We start from the raw sequence: 13025 nt of genomic DNA, 5'->3' as shown, positions 1-13025 counted from the left end.
TCCTCCCCCCAGTGCTGGCGACCACACGGGCAGGATCGGTGCCAGGAGCTCACAGTTCTGGGTCCCATTTGGTTGGGGTTTGCAGCGGTGCAGATCCCCCGGCCCTGGGATTATCTCTGTCTGATTGAGGCCGGAGCGGATTTGCTGTTTGCAATGAAAACAGCTCGGCCACGCTGGGAACCCAGCCTTGTCCTCAGCCCCAGCTGTCTGCCCAGACGGAGAGAATCCCAAAATGTCTGCATTCGGCAGGAGCCCCCCAGAGCCACACCGGGTCCCAGCACAGCCTCGTGGACGGGGCAGCAGAAACCAGGAGCGAGCAGTGATGGGGGAACTCTTTGGGGACACCCCACAGCACGGCACTGCTGTCACCAGGGAACCAGCTCCTGGTGAAGGATTGGGGACACAGGGACATGGGGACATGGGGTGATGGGGACATGGGGACACGGGGCCGCTGTGCTGGGCTCTCCTGGGGCAGGAGGAGAGCGAGGGCTTGCAGGCGGAGCGGGGCTTAGCGCTGGATTTCAGAGCTGTCTTGCACTCCTCTTCCCCCACTTTGTTCCAGGAACAAATTAAAAGCTCTCCCTTCAGGAAATTAAAAAACGATTTTAAATGACTGAGCGCAAAGCCTGATGTGCTGGGGTTTCAGGGCTGGATAGTTTGGGCGAGAGGGAGGCCGTGCACCTCGGGGTTCAGGGGCAGAAGGGTGCAGGAGGTGACCCCCCGAGCAGCTCCAGAAGCTCCTGAGACCACATTTCTCCACCAAAGCAGGGTCAGACACCCAGGCCCTTCCCTGACCTGCACCCAAGAACAACGGGCAGCCGTCCCACACCCAAATTTTGGGATCCTCCATGACCTCTGGCTCTGGCTGGTCCCCTACATCAGCCCCAGCACCCCAGGGACACGCTGGAGCAGGATCTGGAGCTGGGAAGCACAGCCCCAAGCACGGCCATGGCCATGGGACAGGGATGCAAAGAGGGAGAAGAAAGAGCTTTTGGGGGCTTCTGAGGTTTTTTGGGGGCTGCTGGGGGGGCATGGGGCCAGGTGAGAGCCAGCCTGGTTGCTCCTGGTGTGCAACACGTGGCACACGTGTGTGCTCCGTGCCCGTTGCGCGCTCCCTGCGTGTGCTCGGGATGGGAGAGCGGCTGAGGGCTGGTGCACGGGGGGGGCTATGTGCAAGGAGGGGGCGCGTAGGCTGGAGCCTGCAGCCCGAGGAGGAAATGAAACATGTTTTTTTGGGAGATTTCCACATTCTTGCCATCGATTCCCATCTCCCACCCTCTCCTGCAGCGATGGCCGCGGTGCTTTGCCAGGCAGCCAGGCTGGGAATGGGCTCGGTTGGGGTCGTCGGTGGCCAAGAGCACCCAGGCACCAGCCCACCCAGGACACGGAGCCCCCATGGGGCCAGCACCCCGCTGCTGGGACCCCAGCACTGCGAATTTGTCCCGAAAGAGTTAAAAGCGGAACATCGCAAAAAGAAGAAGAAAAAAAAAAAAAAAGAATTACAAAAGAAAAAAAGTGCCCTGAACCACATGCGACCTAACCTCCCCAGCGGCTCATCTGAGTTTAATAACGGAGGGGGGAAATCTCCCAAAAAGCTCTCAGAGAAATTAAAGTAAACAACGTCCTGACCTCCACCCCGCGCTGCCCCGCCACTGACTCGGCTCGGCTGATGCGGCCACAGCCAGGCTGGCACGCGGGGTAATTGTAACCACCTTTGGGTACGCACCGGGGGGCAGAGGGGTCTTGGGGGAGCAGCTCCCATGGGGACACCACTGGGGATACAGGGCCAGGAGCCACTGGGGCTTTGACACAGCCCTGAGGCTGTGAAACAGCAGCAAAACAGCACCAGGAGCACCCATGGGTGCTGGCACATCGGGTTGAGGAGGTGGAGAAGGGAGGGTCTGGTCCTGCTGGTGGAGGAAGGAGGAGGAGGAGGATGTTACAGAGGGTTTGGCCTCTGGGCCTCGGCAAATGTAGAAGCAAGGCTCTTGTTTTCATGGATCCTGATCGTTTTTGTGGGCTGATTTAAATAAAAGTGGCCCCAGGCTGTGGAGTGGTGGTGCAGGCAAAGCTGCTGGCCCCAGGGGGGGAGATGGGAGCTGTGTCACTGCCAGCATGTCCCCATCCCTGTCCCCATCCCTGTCCCCATCCCTGTTCCCATCCCCATCACCGTCCCCATCCCTGCCGGCAGTGCCCTCACACACCGCATCCCCTCTGTCCATCTGCATTTCCCAGCGGGTTTTCCATGGGCAGCACCACTCGAGGAAGGGGAAGGAGGGAGAGGGAGCTCAGCCCCGCTCGCCCCGGCCCCCACGCCGGTCCCACCGCCGCCTGCCATCTACCTGTAAAACGAATTACGTTTCAATCAGAATCAAAGGCAGGGACAGATGCGCTGTATTTGGTGAAAAATGCCAGGAATCTGCAGCCAGATTGGATTTCACAAGAGCTGGGATTCCCGCGGAGGCCAAACCGTGTCCACGAGACTCGAGGTCAGACCCCGCCGCCCCCCAGGGCCAGGGACAAGGCACCAGCCATGGGGACACGGGCTCTGCCCTGGGACACGAAGCCCCCACGGGACAGACGCCCCCTCCGAACCGCCCTTCTCCAGGGAGAAGAGCCTCCTTCGTCTTTGCTTTCATAACTCACAAAAAAAAAAAAAAAAGGGTTTTATCTGGATTCGAGGAGATGTGCTGTGCCAAGAGAGCAGAGCCGCTGTCCTCCAGCCGTTTCCTCTGCGGTTTATCCGCTGCTTAGCTACAAAAGGGGAATATTGACGCCGACTCCACCCCTTCCATTAGACCAGGACCCAAAAATCACCATTTCCTCTGGGCCTGTGAATCACTAATAAACTCCAGACAGAAAGGTCTGATTAGGAAATTGTTTGGGAAATTGAAAGGAAGTGGGAGGGCCGGGCGCTCGCAGCAGCTCCGGGGGCTTTGCTGCCGGTGTCACCTCCCCGCGCCACGGGACGGGTCCTGCCACGGTCCCCACGTCTTCTCCGGGTGCTCGACACATCCCCAACCCCAGCCTGGCAGCTGGTATTCTGCAGCAGCTGGAAAATGCTGAGCTGGCAGAAAAAAAAAAAAGAGATTTCAGGTGAAAATGCTCAGAGGCACGTAGCAGGGACCAAGCGGGGACGTGGCACCCCAGGGGATGCCGGCGCTGGCACTCGCTCTGCCCGTTTTGGGCACATCCTGCGCACCCCAGCGCATCCCCAGTGCCTGCTCCGGGGCGATGCCAGCTGCCGCTCCGCACCCCAGCAGCGGCTGAATTTCAGCAGCTCACAGATTTTCCCGTCTGTGCGGATTTGGGGATGAAAAATCGCTGTGCACATCTTTTTTTTTTTTTTTTTTTCTCTTTGATCGCTGTCCATCAGCTGAGCCGAGGCAGTGGAGCTAAACAAAATCTCCCCATCGTTCGCTATCTGCGGCTGGGCGTTTGCCAGCCCCTGAGCATGAAACCCTTGGCTCGTGCCCAAGCACCGCGTGTCTCTGGGCTGTCTCCTGCCCGAGCCAGACCCGGCCACCAGCTCCCTGCAGCCCAGGAGACGGGCACTCAGTGCAGCAGAGCTCTCAGCTGCAGATAACACAACAAAAGCAGCCACGATGCTCTCAGGGAAGGTTTGGGGGTGCAAAATACCCCTTCCAGGGATGCTATAGCCAGTACCTGTCCGGTACACGGGGCTTGATGCCAGTGCTGTCTCAAGGATCAGCCCCAGCAGCTTTTATTTCTTCTCATGCCTGTCTCCAGCACCGCCCGCAGCGCATGCCGACCCTCCCCGCAGGATGGGGACCCGCCGCCCTTCCCATTTGGCGCGCACCCTGCAGCTGAAACGTTGGCGGCACGACAGCTCCTTGCGACCTCTCGGCTGCTGCACACTATTCCCGAAATAGGAAGGCTCGACATTTGGACCTCATAACGCGGAAAAACTTCAGGATTTTGAAATTGCAGCCTTGGAAACAAATCTGATACATTCCATAAATGCTTTAATTTATCCCTTTGTCACAACATTCAATAAAAGGTTTAGTTTCAGCTGCCCTGTTTTGATTAATAACTGTAACAGATTCTAACCTGGAGGAATTGTACTATATTGCGTTCATGGAAATTAAATGTTTGATTGCACATAATCAGAATTTTCTGATGTGGAAACTGCTCCGCTGCAGAACTTTGAACGGGCTCTAATCAAAAGACACTTTGTGTGTTGGTTGATTTTTTTTTTCTTCTTCTCAGCTTCCCCTTCACCTATAACAAGCCACGACATCTGTTAAAATTCAGGCAGAGCAAAACTGCCTGGGCTGGCTGAAAAAATTAAAATTTTGAGCGCAAAATGAAACGAGCGCCCACGTTGCGGCCAGGTGGGAGAGCGGCAGCAGGCTCTGCACCGGGTGTCGGTGTGGCTGGTGTGGGATGTGAGTGAAGGGTCCTGGGGTCCTGGGGTCCTGGGGTCCTGGGGTGCCAGGTTCCTGGGGTGTTGGGGTGCTGGGGTGCCAGGGTCCAGGCTGTTTGGTTTCTCTGGCCCACAAGGGACACAAACCCTGGCTGCAAAAGGAGATCCCAGCCCAGCAGAGGGGCAGGAGCAGGGCTGGAGCATCTCCTGAATGGGTGCCCCGCGGGTTGGGGGACAGGAGAGTGGGGAACGGGGTCTGTGCCTTTGCAGTGCCTCTCCATCACGCAGGGCTGCAGGCGTGCACGTGCAGCAGCCACGGGTGCTCTCTGGGTGCTGTGGTCCCTCTCCTGCCACCCTCTGCACCCCTGTTCCCAGGAGCAATGTCCCACAGCACCCACATTTTGTCCCCCTGCAGACACGGAGCCGGAGCTTTGCGGGTTGCTGTCAGCAGCCGCATGCTGGAAATCGCGTGGCTTGTCTCTTTGCAGGGAGCAGGAAAGCTCCCGCTGTTTTAAAAGCAGGTTTTATGTTCCTCGAGGCTGCGCGGGGCTGTTTATACGTCCTCACCCTGCAAACGCCACTGCCTCTCCCCTCTCGGCCCCAGCAGGCAGGTTTTAGGGCTGGGCTTTGCACGAGGGGGGAGCAGAGCACGGTGCTGACGGCCCCGGCAGCAACCTGCAGATTGTGGGACCCAGTTTGGGTCCAAAACACCTCGATGCTGAGGCTTTTGCTTCCAGCTTTTGGTTGAGATGGGTATGTGGGAACTGAGAACGGGGCTGGACGACTCTTTAACAAAATGCTGAAATTCCGGGTCTTGGTTCACTTTCCTTCTTCTTTCTCCCCCTTTCCATGTTGCCTAAGCCACGAGGAAAGGCACGGGGATGAAAAGCAGGAGGGACAAACAAAACCCCACCGGTGTTTGGGAACAGAAACACTTTTGGGCAGTGGCTGCTGCTCCTTGGTGCTCACCCCGGCCCCGTTGGGGCTCTGCAGTGGCCCCAGCGGTGCCACAGGTGCCCTGGTGCAGGGCTGGGTGAGGGGGCACATTTTCCACGTCGGAAACCCGAGCTTCCAGCAATTACAGCAGCATTCCAGGACCGACTCCCGCTTCCTGGCGGGTCCCTTCCCATCAGCTTGTTTGGGTCACGGCGAAACGGATCCCGGCGAGAGGCTCTCCTGGCTGGAACCGCTTGGAAAATTCTCTCTGCATGGGTGAAATTCCCTCTGCTACCAGAGGTTATTATCTTCCTACAGGAACCAACAATATCCTTTCAGTTAGACGCTAATTTGAACAATGTGCGCTTGGCCGGGGGAGGAAGGGCACTCGCTGCTCGGGAGCCTTTGAAAAATCCAGGCGGGAGCCAAAATGAGAGGAAAAACAAAACCCCGCAGCGACGCAAAGCGCCCGGCAGCGCTGGGCTGGGTTGGAGGGGAACCTCGGGGGTCTCAGCTGCCCACAGGACCCCCTTCAGCCCTGGGAGCGAGGCAGGGGGAAGGAGCTGCCCTGGGGCTCCTGGCCCCTGCAGCAGGTTGGCACCTGGGGCGCTCGGTGCTGCTCCTCTCCAGCACCTGGAGGGGTCTCGATCATTGCTGCTGTGGCTCGTGGTGGGAGCGGGGATGGGGAAAGTGTCCCTGTCCCCAGGGCAAGGATGTGATGGGATCCCCTGGGGCATCCATCACAGGGATGTGCCCTGGGGACTCATTGCCCAGCCCTCATTGGGGGAAAATCGGTGCTCAGAGTGCTCTGGAAAAGAGAGAGTTTGGTCCATGGGGTGGGAGAGCTTTGCCCAGAGGGAAATCGCCTTCCCTGCTTAACCACGGTGTTCAGGCTTGTAATTACCATCTCCGTACGGCTGGAGGGTGCAGTGGAACACTTTCAGACTCGCCATATCACTCGGCTCACACTCGGCACCAGAAGAAGTGCCCGGGTGTAATTGATAACTGCAAAGCCATTTTAATTTCCGTTCCCAGGAGCGGACGAGACGAGCGCGGTGGGGTGGATGGAGAACGTGTCCCGCACGGCTCTGCTGGGGTCCAGGGGAAGGTCCCAGCCCTGGGCCACCCCCACATCACACACAGGATGTGGCATCAGCCCCTGGACCCTCCTGGGCAAGCCTCGTGGGGGCTCTCAGGGGGGACGGAGGTGATTTCTGCTGCCTTTTTCTCCTAACGTGGGCTCGTTCTGAGCACTCACACCCGCGTGGGGAGTGCAGGCGCGTTCCCCAGTGGGGATATCAGTTGGAGCATCGTCTAATTGATTACGGGGGAGTCGCTCCCGGTGCAAAGGGAAGCCCCCTCCTCGCTCTCGGTGAATTAATTCAGCTTGTGCCGCTCTCTGTGCTCAATCCATCTCGTGGAAGCAGGACGATTTTAGCCCATGCTTCACTCAGAGGTACCTGGGAAGCTCTTCCTGACGAAGACAGGAGGGGAGGAGCATTAATTATAGGGCTATGGGGGCTCAGCCCCTTCATGTAACACAGTGAGGGGCTGCAGCAGGACAGGGACACCCCCGTTCCCCATTTCTGGCCACAAACCTTTGTAGGATCAGCCCCTGAGCGCCATCCCCATGGTGGGCCTGGGCCACCAGTGGCAAAACCAACGCCAAGATCCAGCTCCTGGGCTGTCCCCAGCCCTGCACCAAGACAAAGCAGCTCGGCCCCGCAGCCCCCGGCCCCCCGGCAGCTGGCGCGGGGACGTAATCCCACAAAGTCCTGCTCCGGGGGGACCAGGGGGAGAGTGGGGGGCTCGCCGCCGCTCGCTGCCCCCGTCTATCCCCCCGCTATTGACCGCCTAAACAGTTCTTTGGTGATTACAATGTAAATATAGCTTTTCATGGAGTTAAGGCCTTTTATGGGATCCGCACACACTTAACCACTTAACCCCGGCGACAAAAAGAGCAGTGAATTAGCTGTTTAGAGGCTGCTCGTGCAGAAAAGCCGGCCCTGAATAGGATTTGGGGATCTCTGTGTATCAATTGCTATGCTCCAGAGGCCCTCAATGGGGCTTTTGGCGTTCGAGCATGTGCCAAGGGGGTTGCGTGGATATGGATGGAGTGTCCAAAAAAAAAAAAAAAAAGAAAAAAAAAAAGAGGGGTGGGAAGAAAAAAAAGCAGCTGCTTCTCTTTAATAAAACAATGATTTATTCATAGCTGCTCGGGGAAGGGGCGGGGGGGGCGCATGGGGAAGTGCCAAAGCAGCGCCGTCCCTGCTCGGTGCCCGGGATGGAGAGCAGGAGGAACAGGGACCCCTAGGGCACCCTAAATGCTCCCCCCCCGGACCCACAGCACCCTGTGTGCCCCCCGGCACAGCCCATGGGGCAGAGCTGCACCCTGCTGCAGCCCCATCATGGTGGGTGGGGGGTCCCTGTGGCTCCATTCCCTCACTGGGGGTGCACAAGTTGGGGGTCCCTCTGCTCCACCTGGGCACCTCAGCAGAGCTGGGGGGCAGCTGGTGCCCTCCTGGCACCCAGGAGCAGGATGACGATGGGGAACAGCCCTTTTGGGGTCCCCGTTTGCCCTGGGGGGCTGCGTCTGCCCCACTACCCTGCCCTGCTCTGCACCAACCCAACAGCAGCTTCACCTCTGTGGGGTCTCATCCTGCACCTTCCCAGACGAGGCACTTCTCCGTCCCCCTCTGTTGGGTTCATTTTTTCCCCTTAAATTCCCTTCCACTCCTTTCCCCGTGCTTTTCCCACCCCGATGTCCAGTGCCACCAGGCCAGGAGCGGGGTCTGGGCTCCCACAGGGGGGGCTGCGGGGACATTTCGGGTGGCACCCAGCGCTCACCCCAGCTCCAGCCACCACGGTTGTGCCTGGTACCACCATCGGGGCGGGCGCGTGGTCCCGGGGGGGTCTCTGCACCCCCAGCGGGTGCCGGCCGGCAGTCACGAGGCGGGGGCACGGGGCACGGGGCTCACACCCTCCCTGCTGCCGAACAAGAGGAGCCTTTCATGGAGAGGGAGCGCGGGGAGGGAACGGGGAGAGGGGGGAGAAAACTCAAAGCAGAACCAAAGCAAAAGGGCTGGAGGGAGGGGATGGAGCTGGGCAAAAATGGGGCGCAGCAGGGGAGCAGGGGGGCTGCAGGGATGAAAAGTGGGGGGCGTGGATGTGGGCATCCCCATCACACCAACGAGGACTGCGGGGCAGTGCCAGGGTTGTGCTCAGGGAGATGGGGAAAGGCTCCTGCAGCTGAAGCCCTCCTGGGAAGGGTCCGACTGCCCCAGATTGGGGTTTTGGGGGTCCACAGGGACCCCAGCATGGCCCCCCTGCCACTGGGGAAGCGACAGCGGCTTCGCCCCGAGACAGGTCCAGCCTGGGAAAAAGCCGGGCCGCAAATGGGATTTGATTGAAGTCTCCATCCCACAGCTTACGAGGAGCAGATAAAGTCGGGCTGCGGCCCTATTTTTAGGCCCGTGCAGATGGAAGGATAAAAGAGGGAGCTGGGGGGGTTGGGAGGGGGGGGGGAGGAAGGGTATGAATGGGAAGGAAAGACAAACAAACGCCAAGCAGATGTTGGGAGCGGGGCCGTTCCCCTCGCGGGATGCACGGGGCGCTGCCGGCCTCGACCCCTTGAGCTGGGGGCTGTGGGGCCAGCAGCAATCAGCCCCGTGCCCTCGTTAGCAGCACCACAAAGCCTCCGGGTGTGAAACTGCAATCAGTGGGGGGGCAGCTTGGTGTCACAGTGTGCTCGGCGTGGCGGGGCTCTGGGATCCGAGCAGCACCCGCAGCCGTGCCGCTGGGTCCTTCCTCGCTGCCCCATGGGTTCCCGAGGTCTTGCTGGACCCCGGTGATCACCAGCACCACAAATGGCTCACACCAAGGTTGGGTTTGGCATCTCCAGTTTCCAGTCAATAGCATTTAGGGCCTCAGTGCTCACCGGTGAGCTTTTACCCCAGCTCCTCCAGCCCCGCTGTTGCCCTCTGCAGATGTTTGGGGTCTTGGCCAACGGCGTTGACCCCACTGAAGCTTTCCACCTCCTCTTTTCCCTTTCCAGCAGCAGGGAGGTGGACGGGCGGCCACGGCGAGCTGTTCCCAGGGCTCCTCAGCCTCCCCACAGCGAGGAACGACACCTTCGGGTGTGTTATCATATTTTCGGGCTCATGTCATGTCGGCTCTGAGGATCACACGCGCTCAGCAAATGGGGAGGTGGAGCAAAGGCTACCAAAATAAGGCCAGATCCGTCTGTGATATCATCCCCCGGAAGCCTTGCTCAGAGCTTCACGTTGAGAGCATTGCCCTCACGTCACGCGAAATGGGGAACACATGTCAGGCATAATTGCCTGTTGCTTTAATTATCATCTCCTTTGCATCGGTTGATTTTGGTTTTGTCTGGCGTGGCTGGGGACTCGGCTTCCCGTCTCACCGACCTGGGGTGTCTGCACCCACATCCCACCGTGGTTCAGGGCTGGGACCACGTCCCAGTGTGTAGGATCCTGGTGCTGCCATGCACTAGGAGCTTTTCCTCACCCAGATGAGGTGCCAGGGCTCACTTCTTGAGCCTCCGAGACAAGGATGTAGATCCTGGGGCGCTGGGTTGGTGCTGACATTAAGGTACAAAGTCTGCTCTGAGCAGCTGGCACCAGCAGGGCACAGAGCTGGGGCTGGGTCCCCACTGCCCATCCCTCCTGCCCTGCAAAGCAAGAGGAACCCCAGGGGAATTGGTGACACCTCGTCCATGCCGTGCCTCTCCGCTGCACCGAAAAATGAGATAAAATCCACTCCTGTCCCTACCTGGGGTTCACCCCACCTTGCTGGGCTGGGAGGCAGAAGCGAAGGAAGGAAGGAAAAGCTGTTTTTTCTGATCTGGTGTTTAATTGTGGAAGGTCGGGGGATTTCAAAGCCCCCCTTCAGGCTTGATGTAAAATAGGAATGTGGAAATACCACCTATTAATATCCTGAGCAGCCGGCGAGGTGGCGTTAGCGCCTCAGCCATTAATTACACTTCCTGCACAGAAATCAGTCTCCACTGACCGTAGGGGCTGGAAATGAGGCACCAGGGAAAGGCACTGCACAGGGGACACGGTGCCCATGGCAGGGACACGGCGAGGCCGAGGAGAGAAGCAGGGGCCACCCATGGGACACCAGGCATGGGAAATGTTTCCCCTCCGAGGGTCTCCCCATAAATTTCAGCCTGAAAGGTGCCCGGTGGTCCTAGGGTGCCGCGAGGACACAGGTGAAGGATGCACGCATCACCCTCCGAGGGGGACAAGCCTCTCCGCTACCCATCCTTCATCACCGCGTGCACGAACATCATCAAATATTGAAAATCAATGGGGCACTGTAGGGGAAGCAGCACAGAGCATGTTGCATGAAAACAGCCTTGAGGAGCAGGGGAAAAAATATTAGCTAAAAATAAAATTAATCTCTTGCGAAGCGGTGAGACTTGCTCCTCGCCCCTCTCCCATGCAGAGCAATCTTTTATGTCATTTTCTTTAATTACTGCTGGTTCAGGCCTCTGCTGTCTGGAGCATAGCTGGAGTTAGCCATAAACTGGGCTTCTGGATGATATGAGAGAAAATAACAGCCCGCTAGGACCCAACATCTGTCCACACAGAGCACACACAGTGTTATAATTAGTATTAATGACTAATAGTTAATATAGAACAAAAGTTTTGTCCAATAAACCCGACCCTGACACAGATCCCAGGGCTGTTTGCCTGGCGGCCTCTGCACACCCTGAGAGACCCTGGGGCACCCACTGGGTGCTCAGGTCTGTGACCAAGAAATAATTTGGGAACCCTGCCCAAAACCAGCAGCTTCCTCACCTCTCCACTTCCCCAGCCCCACTTTTCACCCCAAATTTTTAAGTAATTTGCTTCAGGAAGGGGATCCAGCTGATTTCGGCCCACTAATTAAGCACGGGCACCAGAGGTGTGCTCGGGCCGGCCTGCGCTCCCCGGCCCACACCTGTGAATTTTCAGCCCTGCAGATGGTTTTTTCCTGCTCTGTGTTTTTCTTCTTAGCGAGGACAGTGTTGTCTGTTAGTAACAGAGGAGTCTTGCTTTCTTTTACCCTATTCATACATCACACTCCCTAATTTCTTAAATTATCTCCTCAGTTTCAGTCAGGCTGTGGCCATTCGGGCCCCGCTTCTATGTCCGCTGCTGTTTCCTAACGCTGAGGAACCTGAAGGAAAAGAGCTGCTGCACTCGTTGCCTGCCCCCTCCCAAAACCAGGAACACACTAAAATCATTTTTCTGGACCCAAAACTGTGCTCTGTTCACCCCTCCTGGAGAAAGGGCCCAGGAGGCAGCTAATGGGAGGGCTGAAAGCCAGCGGGGGAAAATAATTGTGACACGGGTGTTTGAGAAGGCCCAGTCCCCATCCACACTTGTGCGGGTGCCCGGGGCTCTTTTTGTCCTTTAACCCTCGTATTGGGTCTGGGACAACTGATTACAGACCCGGGACAGACGAGGTTTGGAAGCTGGTGTGATAAGCACCCACAGAACATGCAGCACGCTTCTCTTCACGTGTCCACTCTGACATAATTTTTCACATGTTGGAAATACAGATGATTTTAGCCTGGGTCCATCTGGTTTCCCAAATAACCTGTCTGTTTGATAAATAACATAAATTAAATTAGACAAGACAAACAAATAGTTTTTTTCCTCTCTCCCTTTCAGTCTCTTGGCAAAAAGAAAAAAAAAAAAAAGGCAAAGAAAACATAATTCAGTGACTGCCTCGAGCCCCCGAGGAGCTGCGCGGTGGTGAAAGCTATGATTATAAACGTGTCTGCAATGTTAACCTTTAACACAGACCGAAGACCGTTCCTTCCCCTGATTATAAGTTCTTTTTTTTAATTTCTTCGCTGTCATTTGGGTTCCTGGCAGCTCGTTCCCCTGCAAACTGAGCAGACGATACCGGTACTTAGCAGAGCTCCTCTACTCGAGGCTCCCAAGTGCAGCACAGGGGGAGGCCAAATCCCAAAGGTTTTATTCCTCTCTTCCTTCTGTGGGTAAGGGAAACTGAGGCATGGAGATGTGCAGGTATTACAGCTGCTTAATCAGGATGAAAATCCTCTGTCCTACCACAGCACCGGCGCTAAGAGGCCTTGCCTTTCAGGCATCGACAAACCCAGACCCCACAAACCCCAGCTCTGAGCAAAAACCGCTGGGAATTAGCCCAAGGGATGATTTTATGGGAAAAGCGAGGAGCCAAGTGTCGGACACATCACTGCCGTGCCCTGGGGCTGCGGGCAGGACTCATTCCCACCCGGCCACGTCCCCATCGGTCACATCCCCATCGCCGCCAGGCCGGGACAGCTCCCAGCGCTTCCAGCAGCAAGAGGGGGAGATTTTCTCTCCACGTTAGCACAGCCACAGCGTGTTAGTGCCAGGAGGGGCGAGCTGAATCGATACTTGAAAATGAGAAGCCGAGGCTGAGCAAACGTGTCAGACGGGCGGTGGAGGCCAGCCCAGGGAAGGCTGGACGCAGGGCGAGGGTGAGGATGGGTGAGAGCACCGCTAGGTCTCCTATCGCTGCCTCCTCCAAACACACTGCATGGAAGATAAATCCTGCACGAGGCATTTCCTGAGTGTCTCGCAGCGGTTAACAGCAGGATTTAACAAAACCTAGACTCCTGAAAAGGCTTTTGTGGGGGGAACGTTTGTTCCAAACAGCAATTGCCAGAAATCTTCCCATT

Source organism: Anas acuta, chromosome 21, assembly GCF_963932015.1.
Source record: "Anas acuta chromosome 21, bAnaAcu1.1, whole genome shotgun sequence".
Taxonomy (NCBI): Eukaryota; Metazoa; Chordata; class Aves; order Anseriformes; family Anatidae; genus Anas; species Anas acuta.
The sequence above is the reverse complement of the archived record's forward strand: the minus strand, read 5'-3'. Positions refer to the sequence as shown.